The sequence below is a fragment of the Haliotis asinina genome, chromosome 2 (genome assembly GCF_037392515.1).
Source record: "Haliotis asinina isolate JCU_RB_2024 chromosome 2, JCU_Hal_asi_v2, whole genome shotgun sequence".
Taxonomy (NCBI): Eukaryota; Metazoa; Mollusca; class Gastropoda; order Lepetellida; family Haliotidae; genus Haliotis; species Haliotis asinina.
This window is the reverse complement of record NC_090281.1, coordinates 69,186,337-69,209,483: the sequence shown is the minus strand read 5'-3', so window position 1 is coordinate 69,209,483 and position 23,147 is coordinate 69,186,337. Positions and strand designations below refer to the sequence as shown.

Below are 23,147 nucleotides of genomic sequence, written 5' to 3'. Positions count from 1 at the left end.
CTATCTCAAACTTAATTTCACTGATTTCTAAACTGACATGGATAGTATATGTTCCCGAAAGAAGCTGTGTTTGTGTCGACTACGATTAATAACACGAATTCAACTTGCGCAGCTGCTCTTGGGTCTGTCTGCCGATCGTGGCGACCTGGCTGCCTGTCTGCTTCAGCACTTGTCTGTCCAGAGAGCTACATGCCAGCGGTGGCGGGCAACTGACGGACGGGGAAGCGTGGTCGGATTTACATAATACTTTACACACTTCCGTGGTGTTTCGGTACAGGAGTATCACGCATGACATAAGCATGTTAAGGCTGTGAATTACCTTAAAATACTCAGTTGATTGTTTCGATCGAGTAGAAAAACATTTGGTGAAAAAACCCTCAGCGAAAGATGAATGAAATGCGTCACTTTACTCTGAGTGAGTGAGTTTAGTTTTACCCCGAATTCAGCAATATCTCAACTCTATGGTGGCGGTCTAAATAATCGTGTCTGGACCAGACAGTTCAGTGATCAACAGCATGAGCATCAGTCTACACTATTTTGTGTGTGAGAGAGAGAGTGAGAGTGTGTGTGTGAGAGAGAGAGAGAGAGAGTGTGTGTATATGTGTGTGTGTGCGTGCGTGCTGGAGATGTGTGTGTATAAATGTGTGGCCTTATGAATGTGTGGATCAATGGATGGTGGCTGACAACACAAGGTATTATCATCATCATTAAACTTCGAGGCGTTTGAAAGTTATACTTATCTCTGTTAGCAAAGCAAGGGTTTTCGCAAAATTCAGATAGCACTTGGAGCGTGTCAAGCACCTGTCTTGTTCATTGCGAGAAATCCTTTTCGAAAATCATTCATGTTCCTAATGCAAACACGTTGTCTCGAATACAGTCGCAGGGGGAAGGTGCTAACGCCCTCACCGTCGGGTCAGCCTAGGTCTCATGTATGAATTTCTCACAGACAGTGTGAGACACTGACATATCGCGGGAGACACCTGTTACGACACACGAAATACGTGGGTACCGCTATATTGCGTAATCCTTCGTGTGTCAATTACGCCCGGTGTTCTGGGAAGTGCAAAGTTTTGTCAAACCTGCGTACGGGATTGTGTCGACCGGCACGTGTCGCAAACATTGATTGCTTCCCCGGAGCGACCCAGGTAACCAGCTGTCGGGGGCGACCAGTTCGTGTCACATTTAACCGCGGACTTTTTACTATGACCTTTCTGTGTGACCCGTTCCTATATCACTACATCAAAATCGAATTGTCTCTTGTTAGACACGTCCTGTGGTCGTTCAGCATGAATGTGAAAGCATGAATGGGAATGATTGTAAACCCCGCTCAGCCAATAGACGGCAGTGGATGTGAGAACCGCGCACAGCGGTCACAGACGGGGAAGTGATTCGCCTCACGTATACCGGTATAGACACAGTCACTGGGAAATGTTCATTCAGTGAAAAACTCCAACAAATGACGCATGCTCCCAAATCGATAAGAGTGAACGTGCAATGTTGAAGGCACGCCAACTGTCTGAGGTCACGTCTGCGTATGAATGAGATTAATTCACATGGGAATGTTCAGATTGTCTTCTTATGTATTATCAAATAATTTCTGAGTTATAACTTCTGAACTTAAACTTATCCAACAAGCAGCTGAAATTATTTCCTCCTAATATATATCCATTTCAAGTGAAGCAGGTGTAGTTTATTTCACTTTGAAGCTTTGGGATTTGTTTTGTCCTTCAATAATGTTGTTAAACACTTTCCGGAAGGTGTTTTGTTGTATACACAGGTGGACCATTCATTCGTTGGCACTGAAAAGAATCACGGGGCTGTAAGTTCCTTATGCGAAACAAAATATGTAGAAGACGAGACAGTGTTTTTGTGAATGGAAAAGTTGATGGCGTTAAAGCCACACTGGATTAAAAATGAGTCTGTATAACATCAAATAATGGTCGACGTAAATTATTTTAAATCTGGTCGTCATGTTGTCTCGAGGTGACCCACCATCAGCTTCTCCGTGTTTATGGATCGTCCCTCTTCTCGGTCATTACGATATCTTGAACCCATTTCCGGTAGGTAACAAAGACATTGCATGAAAAGCTGAGCGATAGTACGTGTTACGTCCTTGATTTTGACCTTGGCGGAAATAGTTATTGAGCACTCGTTAACATAAGTCAGTCACTTACAAGTTAGAATGTTTGGTCGTATATTTGACCTAGTTTGAATACACATTCAGTATGGAGTATGGAGTTAAAACAATAGCCCTATTTTGCCAGTTACATCTGACAGTTACATCTCGCTGATTTTATTGATTGGTTGTTGTTAAACGCCACACTTAGCAATAGTCCATATATATGGCAGCGGCTTGTAAATAATCGAGTCTGGTGAGATAATCCAGTGATCAAAATCATAATTAACAATCTACACACTTGGAATACGATGATTTGTGTCTACCGAGTCAGCGAGCCAGACCACTCGATTCCACCAGTCGTACGAGATGCATGGGTTAGTGAAGATCAATTCTGTACCGGATCTTCACGGGTAAGCTAATTGTAGGTTGAGGGACCCTCTACCGACTAAGTAGTCATTTAAAACAATCTGTTGACGAGACCCGAAATGTTTTTAAATGGAATGAACACTTTCACATTGAGGACACTGAAATCAAAGTCATATCAGACAATGGTTCGATTCCTCACAAGGGTACAGTAAGTGAAGCCCATTATCGTATCCTCCGTGCAGATATTGCAGGATTATTGTCCAGCTTTGAATAGTATGACATTTGTACAGTCAATCTTACTCTTCTTCTTTCGGAGAACATGTATATTCCAGAAAAAGTATGTCATTCCACATAGGACATAGCTGTAAATATGTATACATGTATGGGTCAGCTCTGCGACATCGCAACGAGACTTCGTAACGAGACTATCGCACCTATCAAGGTTTCGTGTTCACATATTTCAAATTAGCATAATCGGCAGAACCAGCTTTACGATAAGGTCTGGTGCCAGATATCTTGATTCTAAAGTTAGTTACTGTTTTAAACTTATTAAAAAGCATATTCTAAGTGCATCAACGGAACTCCATGCTTTTGGAAAAATACCTGTGTGTAAAAACCAAACTTGGTTAACTTGCGTGGCTATATAACTTATCATATAAATGGGTGCAAAGTTATAAAACCTCCCTTTATGTTTAACACGCTTGATATGAAAGCTGCTGCTGATAACTGCGGATTATGACGAGGTCATCGCTTTCTTTGTTGGAACAAATTTCATGACTTCAAAAGATAAACTGAAAGATGAATTATACCTTCCATCTATGAAATTGCTTTGGTTGTAACCCAGCCAGGTCGTATTTACTTTGTGTATGGGATTACTGCCCTAAATGTCATCTCATTGAAATTCGTCACATTGACCGTCTTGTTGCGTAATTCACAGTCAACACGAATGTACACTTATACCCTCAAATCAACAGATGCTGACTTGACAGATGTCACATGGACAATAATCTCCTACTCGACAATGTCGTGCAGTGTCACACCGTACCATCGTGTCACGCCGAACAATGTATCATCATATGATACATGTATACAGAATACCGAGTCGTCCCAAATAAAGTACCACGACCCTACCACATAATCCCAAAAACGCCACACCGTGTCATGTCAGGTCTAACACCAAACCAAACTACGCTACCCATATCCCATCACACTGTGTCACGCCAGTTCTAGTATCATGTCACACTACACTACCCATATCACATCACACTGTGTCACATCAGCTCTAGTACCAAACCAAACTACACTACCCATATCACACCACACTGTGTCACAGCAGCTCTAATACCAACCAAACTACACTACCCATATCACATCACACTGTGTCACGCCAGTTCTAGTACCATGTCACACTACACTACCCATATCACATCACACTGTGTCACGCCAGTTCTAGTATCATGTCACACTACACTACCCATATCACACCACACTGTGTCACGCCAGTTCTAGTACCATGTCACACTATACTACCCATATCACACCACACTGTGTCACGCCAGTTCTAGTACCATGTCACACTACACTACCCATATCACACCACACTGTGTCACAGCAGCTCTAGTACCATGTCACACTACACTGCACTACCCATATCACACCACACTGTGTCACAGCAGCTCTAGTATCATGTCACACTACACTACCCATATCACATCACACTGTGTCAAGCAGCTCTATAGCTAGTACCATACCACACTCCACTTTCCATATAAGATCACCACGTGTCACACCATATCCACAGAACCATACCACAGTTTACACTTAATATAACATAGCACCGTGTCATACCAGTTCATGTATCATATCACATTACATTATCCATAACACATAACACCGTGGATGGTTTATATCAGTGATTGTTTCTCGGGTCTGTTTTACCAATTCTAATATTGGCGTCTTGACCAATTTTGGGCAATGTCCGAGCCTCGGTGAATCTGAAATGTAGGTTGACTTGTCTCTATCACAGTCCCTGAACCGCATTCTTTTGCCCAATGCCAAGCCTTCTCTGCAGTGATAAGTTTTTAATTAAGCAAGTCTAGATTTCCTCACGCTCTGAGTCTCTGGGCTCTCTAGGACTCCATTTCAATTAAAATGGGTTAGTTAGTTAGTTAGGTAGTTACTATACTATACATTCAGAGACTAAGTATGACCAAATTCCCGTGTAATAATGGCAGAAATTCTGACTCGAATGCATGACGAAACGTATACACACATGGGGTGGAGCACAGTTGGTGGCCATAGGTGGGCCGCCTCTTTGATGAAATCAAATTTCATTACCCCACATTAACAGAAACTGACTGGGGACTACAGGGAGGAGGTGAAGCGTTCGGACAAAACCGCGGCAGCGTATGCTCTTCACCTACGTGTGACACGAAAACAACGTTAGGTTTAAATTGTCCATTGTGTCTGTACTTATGTCTTATCGTAAAGCCAGGTGTTAACGACCTCCATTGTGTCTGTACTTATGTCTTATCGTAAAGCCAGGTGTTAACGACCTCCATTGTGTCTGTACTTATGTCTTATCGTAAAGCCAGGTGATAACGACCTCCATTGTGTCTGTACTTATGTCTTATCGTAAAGCTAGGTGTTGACGACCTCCATTGTGTCTGTACTTATGTCTTATCATAAAGCCAGGTGATAACGACCTCCATTGTGTCAGCAAGTCTGTCTTAAAGTAAAGCCAGGTGACAACAACCTCCACTGTGTCTGTACTTATGTCTTATCGTAAAGCCAGGTGATAACGACCTCCATTGTGTCAGCAAGTCTGTCTTAAAGTAAAGCCAGGTGATAGCGACCTCCACTGTGTCTGTACTTATGTCTTATAGTAAAGCCAGGTGATAACGATCTCACATGTGTCTGCACTTTTGTCGTTTGGTATTATCCTTTGTGTCTACAAAGTAAAATCCATATGAAAACGGCCCCCGTGTTCCTGTTTAGATACAATCCACTCCCTACATGCCATCAACTGGCTGGTTGGCAATCCAGCAGAGCAAATATGTTTGATGACGGTGTGGCCACAACAACGCGATTCCCCTTTTCCTGGTAGTACCAAAACCTACTGAAGAATCACGCCAAGTTAACAATGATTATGCAAACTGTATGGTATACTCCCATCTGTTACACATGCCAGTTCTTACACACCGCAATACACATAAGATCACAGTCCACTGCACACACCCATCACCTGTTACTGGAAAATAAGATAGTCAATAGTCGATACAGACATAGAAGGAGAACCCAACACAACTGATTAGCACTGCATATCATTTTGTTGCATTTTATATGCATTTGTTTGCAAATTGATTCAATTCAGTTGTTTAGCACTATATATCATTTTCTTGCATTTTGTATTCATTTGTTTGAAAATCCATATCTATGAAATTCATCATTCTTCGATGTCTCTTATCATTTGTTTCTAAACCACTTATTCAACTCAACACAGATGCCACATAACAAGAGTCTCAACCATGCTTAATCAAATGTCCGATGGAATAAAGGAAGCGGTGTCCTGATACCCTGGTCAAGCTGGTCATCCAGTCCTAACTATACATATATCGCCAGTGCTGACATGTCTGTCGTGCTGTAGTCTTGTTGTAGAGGAACCCTTCAGAAAGAACTTATGATCTCTCGCTGCGATGTGACATACTCTACTCTTTGAATACCTGTCATGGTTAATATGCAAGGGTCATCCCCAGCCATTTATAGTGAATTTCTCAATATAAATTCTCTAATCGCCATCAATCAGTTAATCCTGCCTTGAGAAAAATAAATCATCTCAAGATAAAACAACTGAATGTAAATATGAAATGCTAATGATAAAAAAACATATCTAATCAAACAAACACTTCTTGAGTAAAGAAACACCAAAACTACATGCTGTTAATCCATTTGATTCATTGGACAGTTAAGCTGCCTCACCATAAATCCTTCCACTGACCTGTTTGGTCTAGTCTATTATTGTTGTAGGTGTAGCAGGTGTACACACCCAGCCTGACTGTGTAACAACTGGCAATAACAACGTACATGTAACAAATGGCATGTGTAACAAATGGCATGTGTAACAAAGCGGAGACATCCAACCGTACAGATAGCATATACAGTAAAGCCAAAACAAGCCAATGATTATCTGTAGACAAGAATCACTTTACTTGCTACAACTAAAATGAAATTGTGCCTTGCAAATTATAATATCAGCATCAGATTTGTTTGTTGTTAAGACAGCCATGTGGCACTGTAGGCGAGCTGCGATAGCATGAATGGGAATGGTTGTCAACCAGTTTCAGCCAATAGACGGCACTCGATGTGAGAACTTCCGGTTGGAATCCGCGCACAGCGGTCACAGACGGGGAAATGATTCGCCTCATGTACACGGCTATAGAGACAGTGACAAGGAAATTTCATTCAACAAAAAACTAAACAAACTGCGCGTGATTCAAAATCAATAAACGTAAACGTGCGATGTTGAAGTAACCACAGCTGTTTGAGGTCACGTCTGCGAAGGAATGACTTTACTTCACATGGGCAGTTTATCAGATATGCTTTCTTATAAAATTTTATGAAATGCTTAATTACCTATAAGTCTTAATCTTTTAACTTCTCCCATGTATCCAACAGACAGCTGAGATTATTTCCGCATTGAATGTAAACATTTCAAGCGATGCTGACACGTTCTTTACTTCAGTTTAATGGGCAAGGCTTTGTTTTTGTCTCCGAATAGGATCTGTTTCCTCATGTGAACAGCGTTATACTGCTTGACTCTCTCTGCCGTTTGCTGCCCTCGTTCTGTGTGTAAACCTCCCTAACTCGGGAAGTGTAGACGGGGGATATTAACACATGTCCCATATCCTCCTTCTGAATCAGTTCATTCTTTAATACAAACAAAGACTATGAGAGTGCATGTTCTTGGTGCGTAGAGTGGTGAGAAAGATGAGTCAGCAAATGTAGGGCTTTATGAATGAAGACCTCTCCTTATTTGGTGGCATGTTTTTTCTGTTCACAGCTGTTGAAGTTACAGAAGAATAAATGAAAACTGGACCCAGTGTCTCCCTTGATATTTGTAATACAATCTGACAGAAAAATAACCCTGTTTCATATAACTGAAAATAATTTCATCATTTTATTTCTGTTGCATTCATATGTCTTATAATATAATACGTTTTATATATTTGGGAAGGCCTATCTTAGTCCTAAGGATTTTGATTACCAATGTATTCTTGTATGTTAAAGCAAAGCGCACAATGTGGATATTTGTGTGTTTGTTTGAAGCATGACCTCATATTTGATAATGTGAACAGCTCACAACTATCTTTTAATTCTCAGCGCTCATATATTACTTTGCACTGCAAATACCGATTTTATAACTCCACGACTTGGTGAGAATCAACGTATATGTTCGTGTGCTACGAGTAAGCCGGAAACAAGTATGGCAAAAGACGGAATATCATCTCTACAGAAAGGAAACATGTGCCACGGGTCGGTCGTCCACGTGTGACATTGGGTCAACCGTATTCGGTTAGCGCATCTTTGGAATCGATTCCACAGTGCTAAACACAGTATTAGAACGGTACGCAACCGATTGACGTATGATAATATCCGGCCCATACGTCTGTCGGTACGCCCAGTGTTGCCCCCCACATCACGTTCACACTCAGCTAGCTTGGTTTAGGTGACATCTGAGGTACAGAAGCCAGAACGTGGACAATTTACTGGTCACAGGTCCGTATAGTTTTCATCTAAGCAACGTCAGTAGTTGCACAACGGTTTACAGTACGATTAAACGTCCGTTTTGTACTGCAGGTGTAATGGTATCGGTGAGCAACACGAGGGATAATACATTTCAACATTGTAAATGCAATTTGAATGACGCGCAAAGACGACGATCTTTCGAGATCACGTTTCACCTGCCTTGTACAGATACAAACGCTGTAACAGCAGCTCCTTAACGTCCGTCCACATAATACACATATTGTAACAGAGTTTAGGAGCGAGCATAACATTTCAGGCTATCTCTTGACCTCTCACTAAATGAACACTTTTGGGCTGAGTTGGATGACTTCTACGACAGGAACAGAATCAACAAATACCCTCAATCCAGATGTGCCAATCTGTTGTTAACGTTTGGAACAACCTCTAAGCCTTCTAGTCACGATCAACGCAAATGGTTGTCACTCCCGATATTGACATTGCCAGTTGTTCACGCAACTCCTCATCAAGGAGTGCCGCTCTAATTCCTGTCGTTGGATGTTGCTTTAGACATGTGCGTGTAAGTTTCATCAGTGTTCTGAACGTATATCAATCACCTCACATTTCCTACAGTTTTCTCATACAAGAGAACCATTGCCTGAAAAGTATAGTCCAAGCGATATCCGAACCCACATAGGCTACTGGTGTGCCCAAGAGACGCAGCGTAGCATTCCGTCTCTTCTCCCTGCACTCAAACCAACCCTCTCCCACAAAACGACCGTTCGTTCCAGTGATTACATCCAGACTACAGAGTCTCAGACATCAGAATTCTACAGCCTTTCCAAGTTTTCACTTTCCGGGATCCAGCATTTTAACAATACGCTTTCCTGAAATCCATTATTGTACCGTACAAAAATATGAACATTACTGGCCCTCGAATGCATTGGTATTACGTGTGTGGCTTGAAGTATGTCGAAGCGAAATTCACCTCCCAGTCAATTATTTACCGCTGTGTTGCAAGCATTAGTTCTCCCTAAGGCCCCAGCATCTTCGTTCTCGCCCACCCTCAACCAACTCTCGTGGCAGGTGTCCTTACTCAGACGTTCCCTCGCTTATAAAGCAGGCGGAAGATGCACATGTGTTTGCGCACAGATGTGCGCAGTGTCGGGTCATCTTACCGCACACGATTACGTCACAGCGAGGCTACATGTCGTCGCCGCGACATCGTAACGAGGCTATCGCATCTGATCAAGGTTTCGTGTTTACATACTTCAAATTAGCATAATTGGCAGAATCAGCTTCTTGATAAGGCCTGGTGCCAGGTATCCTGATTTTGCTGCCGTTACATCTCACACACATGGCCATGTGTTGCGCTGGGTTTGAGCAGACTCTTACAAAATGATAATTCAACTCAGTTACTGTATTTAAACCAAAAGGAGGCATATTACTACTGCACCAAAGAAACTCTATATTTGTTTTGGAAATATGCTTGTTTGCTTTGGAAAACAACTTAAATCGTTAGCTTTCGTAAGAATATGTCACGGGGATGTACTTATCACATTATTGCCTTCATAAAAACTGCCTTTGTGTTTAACACTGCATGATACGAGAAATTGCTGCTGACTGTTCATTAAGACAAGATGCAGTAGGAAAGCTGTCGGGACAAACTCAACTCAACAGCATGCGAAACTTAAACATGAAGAGGTAAACTAAATTATGTAGTCTACCGTGCCTGTGTAAATGTGCTTCTGTAGTTGTACCACAAGTGAGTAATACGTTTTGGAGTTGACCAAAACATCACCTGAATCATATTAAAGTAGGTGTATGTAGGAGGTGGTAAATCGCATCGACCGTTTTGTGGTGAATCTCTCAGTTAAGAAATAGAACACGAACACTCGCATATCAACAAATGTTGCAGTGCATTTTCATGAGTGTCCAATTTCGCTGACTTTACAGTCTCTCACCACGCAGTGTCATGCTGTATCACATCGGACCAGTTTATCAATCGATTAAATATGCACCATGCTGTATCGTGCTGTATCACATCGTACTAGTGTACCAATCTGTATCCCGCTGTATCACATAGTACTAGAATATCAATGTGTAAAATATTCCCCCATGCTGTATCGTACAGTATCACATCGTGTCAGAGTATCAACCTGTACAATATCCCACTATGCTGTATAATGTTGCATTACATCGTGACAATGTATCAATGTGTAAAATATCTTACCATACAGTACCACATCCTACCAGTGTATCAACCTGTACAATATCCCAAGTAGAACCCTTCTTGTAAATACAGTCATTGAGAACATGGTTGTATATTAGACCATACAATTATGGATGCATGCATGTATATCAACAGCAGCAACAGCCAAGCTGCATATTGTGCACTAGACACAATATGATATTGCACGTCACTTGATACTTGCAACATATTGTGTGGCACTCCCCCGCACGCCATCTGTTGAACGTATCCTCTTGCATCATCATAACAAAATCATATTAGTGCCGCCTCAACCAGCTTCCCCCACACAACAACTGTTGTGCACTGTTTTCTCGACAATTTCGTCATGTTGAAAATATCAGCGGCAAGGGATATCAGGATCTATCCATCAATGTGATCACGAGAGCAAGCACGAATGTTGGTAGTGGAAACAAGTTGTGTGGTGGAAGTCCAGCGTTGAGGTCACCTTCGTCTGGGATAGCTATGGAATAAAAGACAAATCGATTATACCACGAGGATCACAAGGTGAATAGTATAACAATAATATACCACGAGGAACACTTTTCAAGGTGAATAGTATGCTAATATTGTACCACGAGAAACACGCATAAAGGTGGGTAGTATGCTAATATTGTACCACGAGGAACACTTTTCATGGTGAATAGTACACTAATATTGTACCACGAGGAACATTTTTCAAGGTGAATAGTACCCTAATATTGTACCACGAGGACCATTTTTCAAGGTGAATCGTATGCTAATATTGTACCATGAGAAACTCTTATAAAGGATAGTAGCATACCAAGAGCGTTCAACGAGGAACACTGTTTATGGTCAGTAGTATCCTAATATCATACCTAGAGGAAAGCTTTAAAGGTGAATGGTAAACCAATATTGTACTACGAGGAACAATGTTAAAGGTGAATAGTATACCAGTATTATACTAGTATAATGGAAAGACAGGGTGAATTCTTCAAGGTGAAGACCTTCGACAAACTGACGTGGCCGTCACCCACATCAATATGATGGGACATTTTAAGAAGACCAAAGATATTGTTTCTGCTATAGGGTTTGATAATTCCAACATTGTGCATCTCTCTGGCTGTATCGCCTTATGGACATGGAGTAATTGCCTACGCCTCAGTGGACGTAACCGAATCCCGAGGCTAAAAAGTAATCCATACGCTTCTCGATGAGGCAGAATGAAAACCCACTTCAAAATATTAGTTTAGAACATTATGTTTACGTTTTTGGATCGGTTCCAATATTTATTCCTTAAGTGGTTTCCGGGTAATTTCCTCAGACATGTTTTCGCAGTGTTAAAATTTGGTAAACACTGGTGGTTCGTTACAAGGGCTACTGGGTGAGAATGTCTAATTCTCAGGCGAGCTGGTATTAATACCTGAGCCGCATACAATCCGAGATGGGATTTGTAAGTTGTACCTTATTTTGAAGTCGGCAATACAATTATACATTCCGTTCTGATAGAAGTTCGAGATAATGATGTAACATGTACAAGTATCATGGAACACTCACTCACGCACTCACTCACTCACGCACTCACTCACTCACTCAGACGCAAGCCTAAAGTCAGGGGCAAGTCGCGGTCTTACCCGGACGAAAGGTTTCGCGGCCATCTTAACAAAAGGAAGCAATGAAGTGTTTCTTACCAGGTATTTTCTATGGCCTGGGGTTTGACTTCGAATCAAGTCAAATATAGACTTCTTATTTGTGTTCGGCAATAGAGAACACTCTCTGATATGCGATGTAAAAGTTAATACAAAAACATCAAAACCTTCTCATAATCCTTAGACAAATTTGTCTATTGTACTATATCACAAACCTTTGCTTAAGAATCAATACCAAATGGTTTTTTGCCAATAGTTCACGAATAGAAACACTGCTCACTCATAGTTCGATATTCTGAAGTAAAATTTTCTGGAGTCAATGCTCCTGTACTCTGCATCGCCAAAACGTTATATGGAGCATTTACGCTCACACGGTCATACATTGATTGCTGTCGGAAATTGATCGTCAGTTGTCTGAATGTCGTATGACACAGGTGTTCACAAAAATCAAAATCGCCTTACCAGATAGGACTCCTCTATACTGGGCATGACTTGTATCCGGTAGCGAATGTATAGGCAACCCAGCCTATGTAAAAATGTTAAACAAAGATGCATTCACTTTCTCAAGTTTACAAACACCACATTCGTACATATTTTTTCAGGACGTGAAATGGTGTACAAGGTATTAAATATAATATTTCTATTTTCCTTTTTTTAAATTTAAAACTACATTGCCACTGACTTAAACAAACATTCCTGTCCATTGACGAAATATGTATGAAAATTCGAACGCCTATCGGTTTAAATTTAGACCAATATTTCAAATGATTGAACACCCACCCGTGTAGAGCCCCACCAATTGACAGGTAATGCTTTAATTTTTGTGACCCGTGTTGCATCACTCCTTTCTGAGATGTCTAGCGTGTTTTGCACGTATATGCCGGCGGTTGCATCATACTTCAATGTTATATGCACGGTGTAGAATGTTGAAGTGGCATACAGCGTGAAGTCTCCCCAGGTGCCGGTTGACAGGTAGGACGATGTTTGTTCCGGTCGTGTTGATTTATCATACATGCTTGCATCATCATCAAGTTATTAATAAGCATCTCATGGTTAAGCTAATTTACCGACGTGACGTAGGCATCGTTAATATACCGAGTGATTGGTTCATATTGTTTTCGTCTGTGACGTCTCAAAAGGAAATGATTCAGGTAGTTTAATTGAAATATCGAACTTTGATTATTGATTTAACAGAGCTTGACATGTGGTTGTTGATTTTGATGATATTTGAAGAGTGGATTTTTAGATTCAGCATTTGTACTTTTGCATGTTTGGACGAAAGTTAATGAACAACAAAACTTGATTTATCCAGACCCTGTTAATTCGAACTCATCGTTTAACTCACCATCTGGTTAAGTTTGCTGTCATCAGTTTGGTCCTCCACCAGCTGCTTCATGGTTTGTAATGTAAATCTGTATGATGATCGGGTAATCAGTAGTTTATTGCTTACTGAGTCCGGGCATTGCTTTTACTGGACAGTATTTATATCCTTCACAGTTAATCCGGGAATTGGTTTTACCGGTCACCTGTTAAACCGGACAGACTTTATCTGCTTTCCAGTTAATCCGGGCATTGACTCTACCGGTCACCTGTTAAACAGGGCAGTATTTATCTGCTTCACGGTTAATCCGGGCACTGGTTTTACTGGTCACCTGTTAAACAGGGCAGTATTTATCTGCTTCACGGTTAATCCGGGCACTGGTTTTACTGGTCACCAGTTAAACAGGGCAATATTCATCTGCTTTCACAGTAAATCAGGACACAGGGCGTTCTTTTTCTGTTTATCCGGGCATTTGTTTGTTTTTAATGGTTATTAGTTAATCAAGAAATTACGTTACATGGGGGTTTACTGTTTACTGGTCATCTGTTACCCGAGCCATGTTTTCTTTTGTTTTTCTTGTAAATTAGGCATCGCTTATTACTAGTCACTTGTTAATCGTCAGATTATTTTTCTGTGTTGTTCTGTTAATCAGGAATTTGGTTTATCACATTTTTCGATACATCAGGACATTATCCTGTCATGGTTTAAGCTGGACAGTTGAGGCAATGTCTTCTGTTTATCTGGCTACTAGTGGTTATTAGCCAACGGATAATCACGACGTTACTGTTCTGTTGATCCAAGCATTTTTTTCAACTGGTCATTTGTTAATCAGGACATTATTTTCCTGTGTTTTTTTTTAATACATAGTAACTTTGATCTCCGGGTTATTTCTTAACTCTGGTATTAGCTGTGACAACAGTTTGGTGTTAACCTTGACATTGGACTTGTTTGTAAATATGTACATTATTTTCTTTTGACTCTGAATTTTCTTTCGCTTGTCATCTATTACACATGGCATTAGTGTTTCTTGTTTTCAAACAAGGTCCCGGCGTAGAGTAGGCCTTTAGCAACCATGCTTGCCATAAAAGGAGACTATACTTGTCGTACGAGGCGACTAACGGAATCGGGTGGTCTGGCTCGCTGACTTGGTTGACATATGTCATCGGTTCCCAACTGCACATATCGATGCACATGTTGTTGATCAATGGATTGTCTGGACCGGACTCGACTATTTACAGAGTCCGCTATTCCATATAGCTGGAATATTGCTGAGGGCGACGTAAAACAAAACTCGATCACTCACTCTTGTTTCAAAAGAAACGTTGCATCGATTTTACTGGTCACTTGGGGAACCTGGGACAGTCTATTGATTTGGGCATATGTTTCTTCATTCACTTGTGTTGGCCTCTTCAGGATATTTGTTGCAGAACACTTCCTTAGGGAGTTTGTAAGTTCGGACCTCAGGCTTATGTTTGATTTTTCACTCGTTACTTTTCAGATAGGAATGTGTCTGGAAATAATCTGTGATATTGTTTTATCAGTGCATCCCGAACTCTTGACAGCAGTAACCACCAAAACGACCTGATTATACATGATATATTAATTTTAACGATGATCATCAAACCAGTAGTTTAAATATCTTAAATTACTCAGAATCGATTTTATGAAATAAGTCTTTTAACGTGTTTCGTGGATAGCCTATCCTTTTTACATGAATATACGGGACACTGGGGGATGTTGATGGTGAAACTACCCCGGGTATGTTGTCATAATGCACCCGTGAAGATCCAGGTTGGAACTAGCCATTAGTAATGTCATAAGAGGCGCCTAACGGAATCGGGTGCTCCGGCTAGCTGACTTTGACTCATGTCATTGTATCCCAATTGCGTAGATCGATGCTCATGATGTTGATCACTGGATTGTCTGGTCCAGACTTGTTTATGTACAGGCCGTATGGTTGGAATACTGCTGAGTGCGGCGTAAAACTAAACTCACACTCTCATTGTTGCCATATTGTATTCAGTATGTTTTCATCCCACATGTGCCTGTATCGGAAATTCTGTCACAACATATAGGCTGGCCTATTGGTCTCATGGTCAAGCCTTCGCTCGCTGCGCCGAAGACCCGGGTTCGATTCCTCACATGGGTACAATGTGTGACGCCCAAATCTAGTGTCCCCCGCCGTAAATTTCATGGAATAATGTTAAGAGCGGCGTAAACTGAACTCACTCAGCCATTCATTACCAAAGGCTGGGACGAATTAAGTCCCTTTACTACCAGGATCCGATGGTCGCGGTTCGAATCTTTGTGTTGTCCGTTCTCTGTAGTTACCCTTTCCGTATACGTTCGCTCGTCACCTGAAGCCCTTTTTGATGTTCCCCGCCGCGAAATTGCTGGATTATTGCTAAAAGCGGTGTAAAACCAAACCCACTCACCCTCTACCTGTCATAGTCTACTACCGTCCCCTATTAATTATATCATATACCTATAGCTAATATCTCTTACAATGTTGGTATTTTTTAAAGTTACTCCCTTCTAATTAAGAACATGCCTCATCAATGTAATGTGCCACCCTTTGCGGTTTTTGTCATTGCGCGATCAAAAGCCGAATTCTACTCAGATTTCTTCCATGAAAAAATTCTCACGAAAATGAAATATTGTCATTAAAATTTCTTACCGAAAAACCTTAAGTATGTTCTTTGTACACTTCACAAAAGCGTACAGTTTCCTGAACCCTCTAGAATTTGTATTAGACAACTGCAAAAGAAATATCTTTAGGTCACGTATATCACGTTACTGTAGCTTGTTAAAGAATGTGGCGTACCATATCACTTGCACAGTGGCGTATAGTTTTTAACGTTAAAATTGCAATCTCCTTCAGTTTTCATGTACGTTAATGCCAATGAGGTATATCGGTGACGTCACCAACAACGTTTGCAAATGTCATTGACGTAGGACATGCCTTTTTAATAATACCTCCCGATAAGAAATCAATATTTGGAAACTTGTTTTCATAAGTTGATACATGTGTTAAACCTATTGTGAATTTCTCCTCATATCAAAATATCATAATCATTAAACAAACTACTCACAACGTCTGTTGATATTTCCATAACGCTGTGTCACCAAGGCATATTTTTATTATTGTTATTTTTTCAATCCCTTTTCCCTCAAGCTAAAAATGTGCAAAGGCGATTAGTGCTAAGCGATAAGCAGTCTTAATGCTTTTAATCCACGGGAGACAACGACGATAGGAGATTTGCACCCCATTTGCCTAGACGCCCTAGGAAAGGAACGTCACCTGTGACAGAAATTCAATATGGCCGTCTGACATGGCGATTCTCACTACGCATGCGTAGAGATTTGAAGATAATGCTTCATGTTCGAACCCGTTCTGTGCGATCTTCTGCCTGAAAGCGATATTTTGTTTTCGTCGAGGTTTAAGTGTTATTTTACACTCACATAGTGCTGATTTTCCACCCGGTTTAACACAATCGTGACTGGACGTACCTGTGACAATAACATTCTCTCTTGTTTACACGAACATGTGAGAGGCTTAAGAAACCCTTGGCGACGACAGGTATTATTCCGATAATGAAAAGCCAGATGTTGACATATTTTAATAGTCGAGATTTCAAAAAGCATAACCCTGATAAAATATGTACCGGTGAACTCAACGGTGCTGTAATAACGAATGTAAATGTTTCGTTACAGCCACTACTATTATTACTAATAGTGAGGGAGTTTAGTTACGCTGTCCTCAATAATATTCCAGACATATGGCGGTGGTCTGTAAATATTCGAGTCCGAGTCAGACAACCCAGTGAAAAACAGCATGAGCATCGATTTACGCAATTGGGAAACAATGATATGTGTCAAGCATGTCAACGAGCCTGACCACCAGATCCTGTTAGTGGCCTGTTACGACAAGCATGTGTTACTGAAGGTTAATTCTAATACCGCCATGTAGTTGGAATATTCCTGGGGGCGGCGTGAAAGTACACTCACTCAATTCTAATACCAGTATTACTGCAAATATTACTGTTACTGCTGTTGCGTCTGTTTCTTTTCCTATCTTTACTACTAGTACAAACACTATGACAGTGAAGATCCTGGTTAGAACTGATCTTCAGCAACCCATGCTTGTCCCAAAGTGGCGAATAACGGTGGCCATTGTTAGCGTATCTCAACGTGGATCGATGTCAATCACTGGATTGTCTGATGTAGATTCTATTATCTACAGACCGTCGTCTTACAGTCGGAATGTTCCTGAGCGTAGCGTTCAACACACTGCTGCTACTTCGACCACTATTAAGACGAAACTGACGTTTACTTTTATCGCTACTGTTGCTGCTACCTACGAATGCTACCTTTTATAGCAGTAACGAAATGTAAATCAGTGAGTAGTGGTAACAATAATCGTTTTCTGCCATCCATAACAGAAACTAGCACCTAGGTAACCAACTGCTGCACGTAGCTCCCATCACCGCTCTCGGAACACCATGCCGTTCTCTTAGGGTTTTTTTTATCTTAAATGAAGCAAATTAGCGAACAAAAAAACAACCGCACAACTGTAAACATTAAGTAGTGTTATCGCGCCGAGGTGAGAAGTTAGTGGCACACAGCCATAATCCCAGAGTATCTGAGAACTGTGCAGTGGGGCATAAACACCAAGAACACCGTCTGCGCGTACGCGTATACCAGTATAGTGCAGCTCCACTGAGACACTGATGGGGCGATGAGATAGCCTAGTGGTTAAGGTGTTTGGTTGTCACGTCGAAGACCCGGGTACTCTTCAAAGAAACAAGGGGACCATGAACAATATATGTGAATACCAACAACAGTCTCCTCGTCGGTTAATAGAACGGTGGTAAATCGTGACTGAATCGCGTACTACTCATCACAAATACTCAACATGTCCCATCCTCCTTCATGCTAGGTGTCAACAGCATCTACACAGTTCACGTTTTTGCCGAGGTGGTGGAGTATCTTAGTAGTTGAAACGTTCGCTCATAGCGTTCGAAGCCCATTTGTGGTGTTCCCCGTAGTCATGTCGCTGGAATATCGCTAAACGCGGCGTAAACCTAAATTCACTGACTGACTGAGATGATCGACGATTCTGACCGACACACACACGTTACCTGGACATTGAAGTAACATGTAGTCCTGTTCCTATCTTCTAGAACTGATGGTGAGTGGATTTATCAGAGAAAGCAAAGATGCGCTATTGACGATAACAGCGGTTCCTTGCACGACCATGGGATGTAATTCTTAACTTTCAGTTGCGAGGCCTTTCTTACTGTATCACCAGGTTTTCTGAATTTGGTGATGTTTGTGAGGTTGGCCAGTTTATTTTTAAATATTATGTTCCAGAAAGTACTGGGAAGGAATAGATCATGCCGGATGTCATGTAAACACGATGGGACATGAAACAGCTAAGGGAAACCAATTCTGTTGACATCAAAACCCTACTCCCCAAGTGTATAATGATAATGATGGTGATGGTGATGATATGAGATTGCGATGTGACGGTGATGGTGATGTGATTGTGATGTGATGTGATGTGATGTGATGTGATGATATGAGACTGTGATGTGATTGTGATGTGATGTGATGTGATGTGATGTGATGATATGAGACTGTGATGTGATTGTGATGTGATGTGATGTGATGTGATGTGATGATATGAGACTGTGATGTGATGTGATGTGATGTGATGGTGATGGTGATGGCGATGGCGATGGCGATGGTGATGTGATGTGATGTGATGGTGATGTTATGCCATGTCATGTGATGGTGATGTGATGGTGATGTGATGGTGATGTGATGATATGAGACATGTGATGTGATGTGATGGTGATGTGATGGTGATGGTGATGGTGATGGTGATGGTGATGGTAATGTGATGTGATGATATGAGACATGTGATGTGATGTGATGTGATGTGATGTGATGATATGAGACTGTGATGTGATGTGATGTGATGTGATGTGATGGTGATGGTGATGGTGATGGTGATGGTGATGGCGATGGCGATGGTGATGTGATGTGATGTGATGTGATGGTGATGTTATGCCATGTCATGTGATGGTGATGTGATGGTGATGTGATGGTGATGTGATGATATGAGACATGTGATGTGATGTGATGGTGATGTGATGGTGATGGTGATGGTGATGGTGATGGCGATGGTAATGTGATGTGATGGTGATGGCGATGGTAATGTCATTTGATGCTCTGTCATGTGATGATGATGTGATGTGATGTGATTTGATTTTGATGTGATGGTGATGTGATGATATGAGATTGCGATGTGATGTGATGGTGATGGTGATGGTGATGTGATGTGATGTGATGTGATGTGATGTGATGTGATGTGATGTGATGTGATGGTGATGTGATGTGATGTGATGTGATGATATGAGATTGTGATGTGATGGTGATGGTGATGGTGATTTGATGGTGATGTGATGTGATGTGATGTGACGTGATGGTGATGTGATGTGATGTGATGTGATGGTGATGGTGATGACGATGGTGATGTCATGTGATGGTGATGTGATATGATAATGATGTTATGTCATGTCATGTGATGATGATGTTATGTAATGTGATGGTGATGTGATGTGATTTGATTTTCATGTGATGTGATGTGATGTGATGTGATGGTGATGATGTGTTGGTGATGATTTGATGATGATGAAATAGTCGAGTCTGGACCAGACAATCCAGTGAAACATGAGCATCGATCTGCGCGATTGGGAACAGATGACAGTGTCAACCAAGTCAGCGAGCCAGACCACTCGATCCCGTTAGTCGCCTCTTACGACAAGCATAGTCGCCTCTTATGGCAAGCATGGGTTGCTGAAGGCCTATTCTGCCCCGGGACCTTCACGAGTTAGATGATGATGATTGCGTTGTGATGATGATGTGATGTGATGATGATGTGGTGTTGGTGATGATTTGATGATAATGGTGGTGATGGTGAACACGACAATAATTACAACTGTGATGGTGATAGTGATGCTATGTGATGTGATGATATGAGATTGTGATGTGATGTTGATGTTGATGTTGATGATGATGATGATGGTGATGTGATGGTGATAGTGATGGTGAGGTGAGGTGAGGTGAGGTGAGGTGAGGTGATGGTGATGGTGATGGCGATGGTGATGCCATGTGATGTCATGTGATGGTGATGTTATGTAATGTGATGGTGATGTGATTTGATTGTGATGTGATGTGATGTGATGTGTTGGTGATGATTTGATGATGATGAAATCGTCGAGTCTGGACCAGACAATTCCGTGAAACATGAGCATCGTTCTGCGCGATTGGGAACAGATGACAGTGTCAACCAAGTCAGCGAGCCAGACCACTCGATCCCGTTAGTCGCCTCTTACGACAAGCATAGTCGCCTTGGTGATGGAGATGATGATGTGGTGTTGGTGATGATTTGATGATAATGGTGGTGATGGTGATGATGATGGTGATGATGATGTGGTGTTGGTGATGATTTGATGATAATGGTGGTGATGGTGATGATGATGGTGATGATGATGTGGTGTTGGTGATGATTTGATGATAATGGTGGTGATGGTGATGGTGATGGTGATGATGATGTGGTGTTGGTGATGATTTGATGATAATGGTGGTGATGGTGATGGTGATGATGATGTGGTGTTGGTGATGATTTGATGATAATGGTGGTGATGGTGATCACGACAATAATTACAACAACTACAACAACAAAGTCATCTATATTCTATATATAATATACCCAGACAGTTTTCATTTCAAGGAATATAAGTTTCAGCAGGTAGTGTCTAAGAAATATGTTAAAACAGTTTCAGCAACTTTTGAACATCCCGGTGTATGATTTATAAGAACACGAATCGTGATACTTCATGACAACAAAACACATCTGAAATGTGTTATCTTAAACTCCCCGGTGTTCTCGAACAAAAATAGACATGTAGTTGTGGATCCTCATAAAGCAGGTGATGCCATACCTACAGTGCGTTAATCATGGGCTCATTTGGGCGAATTAAGAAATGTTTGACATATGAGTTTTGAAAATTGAAACGCTCAAGAGGATGATAACCTGGTAGAGGGCTATCTCCTTGAGTAACATGAATACTTATTTCCAGAGCCAATACAAACAAGCGTAGGGAGGTTGTTTTAATGAAATTGTAACCAAGTCTTATCCCAGGAAGCGTACAATATTATGATGGTAAGAACAATAGTGAAGGTGGGTTCTTACTGGAAATGTGAGCGGACTGTCGTCAAACTTGCAGGTTTTAATTGGTGCGTTGTGGCTTGGAGTGCAGGCACTGCCAGAAATATAGGTGGCCAATGTTTGGGATAATAAGCCGTGTAAAATTGGTGTTGTTCTACTCTGCCCCGATATACTCTGCTGTGATATGCTAGGGTATGCTATGCTATAATATGCTGCTCTATGCTATGCGGTGTTAATCATTGCTATGATTGATGCCATGCTATGCTGTGAAGACTTCTGGTCTGCTGTACAATGCTTCCGTGAAATGAGGGCCTAATACGTGTCGTTATCAGAGTCTTTACATGTCAGCAACATAAGTCGCTGAATACTTTACCTCTGAAACAGAGGATATAATTAAGTCTGTGTTAGTACGTTACTCTACCAATGTTGAATGTTTGTTCTACAAAGCGCCTGTTGCCCATTTATACCCAGCGTAGATACTACGTTCATGTACTGGGCTTAACCCTGTCTATGTTTACCCAGGATAAATGTCGTGTCCTTCATACTGGACTTCACCCTGTCCAGCGGGGTATATACTATGCCCTTGATGCTTAATATTGGCTTTACTCTGTGTCTGTTTATACAGGATATATACTATGTCATTGACGCTGGGCTTTACTGTGCCCGTATAAGCAGGGTCTGCACTATGTCATTGACGCTGGGCTTTACTGTGCCCGTATAAGCAGGGTCTGCACTATGTCATTGACGCTGGGCTTTACTGTGCCCGTATAAGCAGGGTCTGCACTATGTCATTGACGCTGGGCTTTACTGTGCCCGTATAAGCAGGGTCTGCACTATGTCATTGACGCTGGGCTTTACTGTGCCCGTATAAGCAGGGTCTGCACTATGTCATTGACGCTGGGCTTTACTGTGCCCGTATAAGCAGGGTCTGCACTATGTCATTGACGCTGGGCTTTACTGTGCCCGTATAAGCAGGGTCTGCACTATGTCATTGACGCTGGGCTTTACTGTGCCCGTATAAGCAGGGTCTGCACTATGTCATTGACGCTGGGCTTTACTGTGCCCGTATAAGCAGGGTCTGCACTATGTCATTGACGCTGGGCTTTACTGTGCCCGTATAAGCAGGGTCTGCACTATGTCATTGACGCTGGGCTTTACTGTGCCCGTATAAGCAGGGTCTGCACTATGTCATTGACGCTGGGCTTTACTGTGCCCGTATAAGCAGGGTCTGCACTATGTCATTGACGCTGGGCTTTACTGTGCCCGTATAAGCAGGGTCTGCACTATGTCATTGACGCTGGGCTTTACTGTGCCCGTATAAGCAGGGTCTGCACTATGTCATTGACGCTGGGCTTTACTGTGCCCGTATAAGCAGGGTCTGCACTATGTCATTGACGCTGGGCTTTACTGTGCCCGTATAAGCAGGGTCTGCACTATGTCATTGACGCTGGGCTTTACTGTGCCCGTATAAGCAGGGTCTGCACTATGTCATTGACGCTGGG

At 41.7% G+C, this 23,147-nt stretch overlaps 1 protein-coding gene across 4 annotated transcripts in view; it reads left to right on the top strand.

The window, feature by feature from the left end:
• LOC137274209 (uncharacterized) overlaps nucleotides 1-23,147 on the top strand; it is a 138,574-nt gene that overhangs the window by 40,031 nt on the left and 75,396 nt on the right. The window contains exon 1 of one of the 4 annotated variants that reach the window (XM_067807267.1): nucleotides 13,022-13,057. The exons of the other annotated variants lie outside the window; for them this stretch is intronic. The gene's annotated coding sequence lies outside the window, so the exon portion shown is untranslated. Of the gene's footprint in view, nucleotides 1-13,021; nucleotides 13,058-23,147 lie in introns of those variants that run through there. 4 annotated transcript variants of the gene reach the window in all.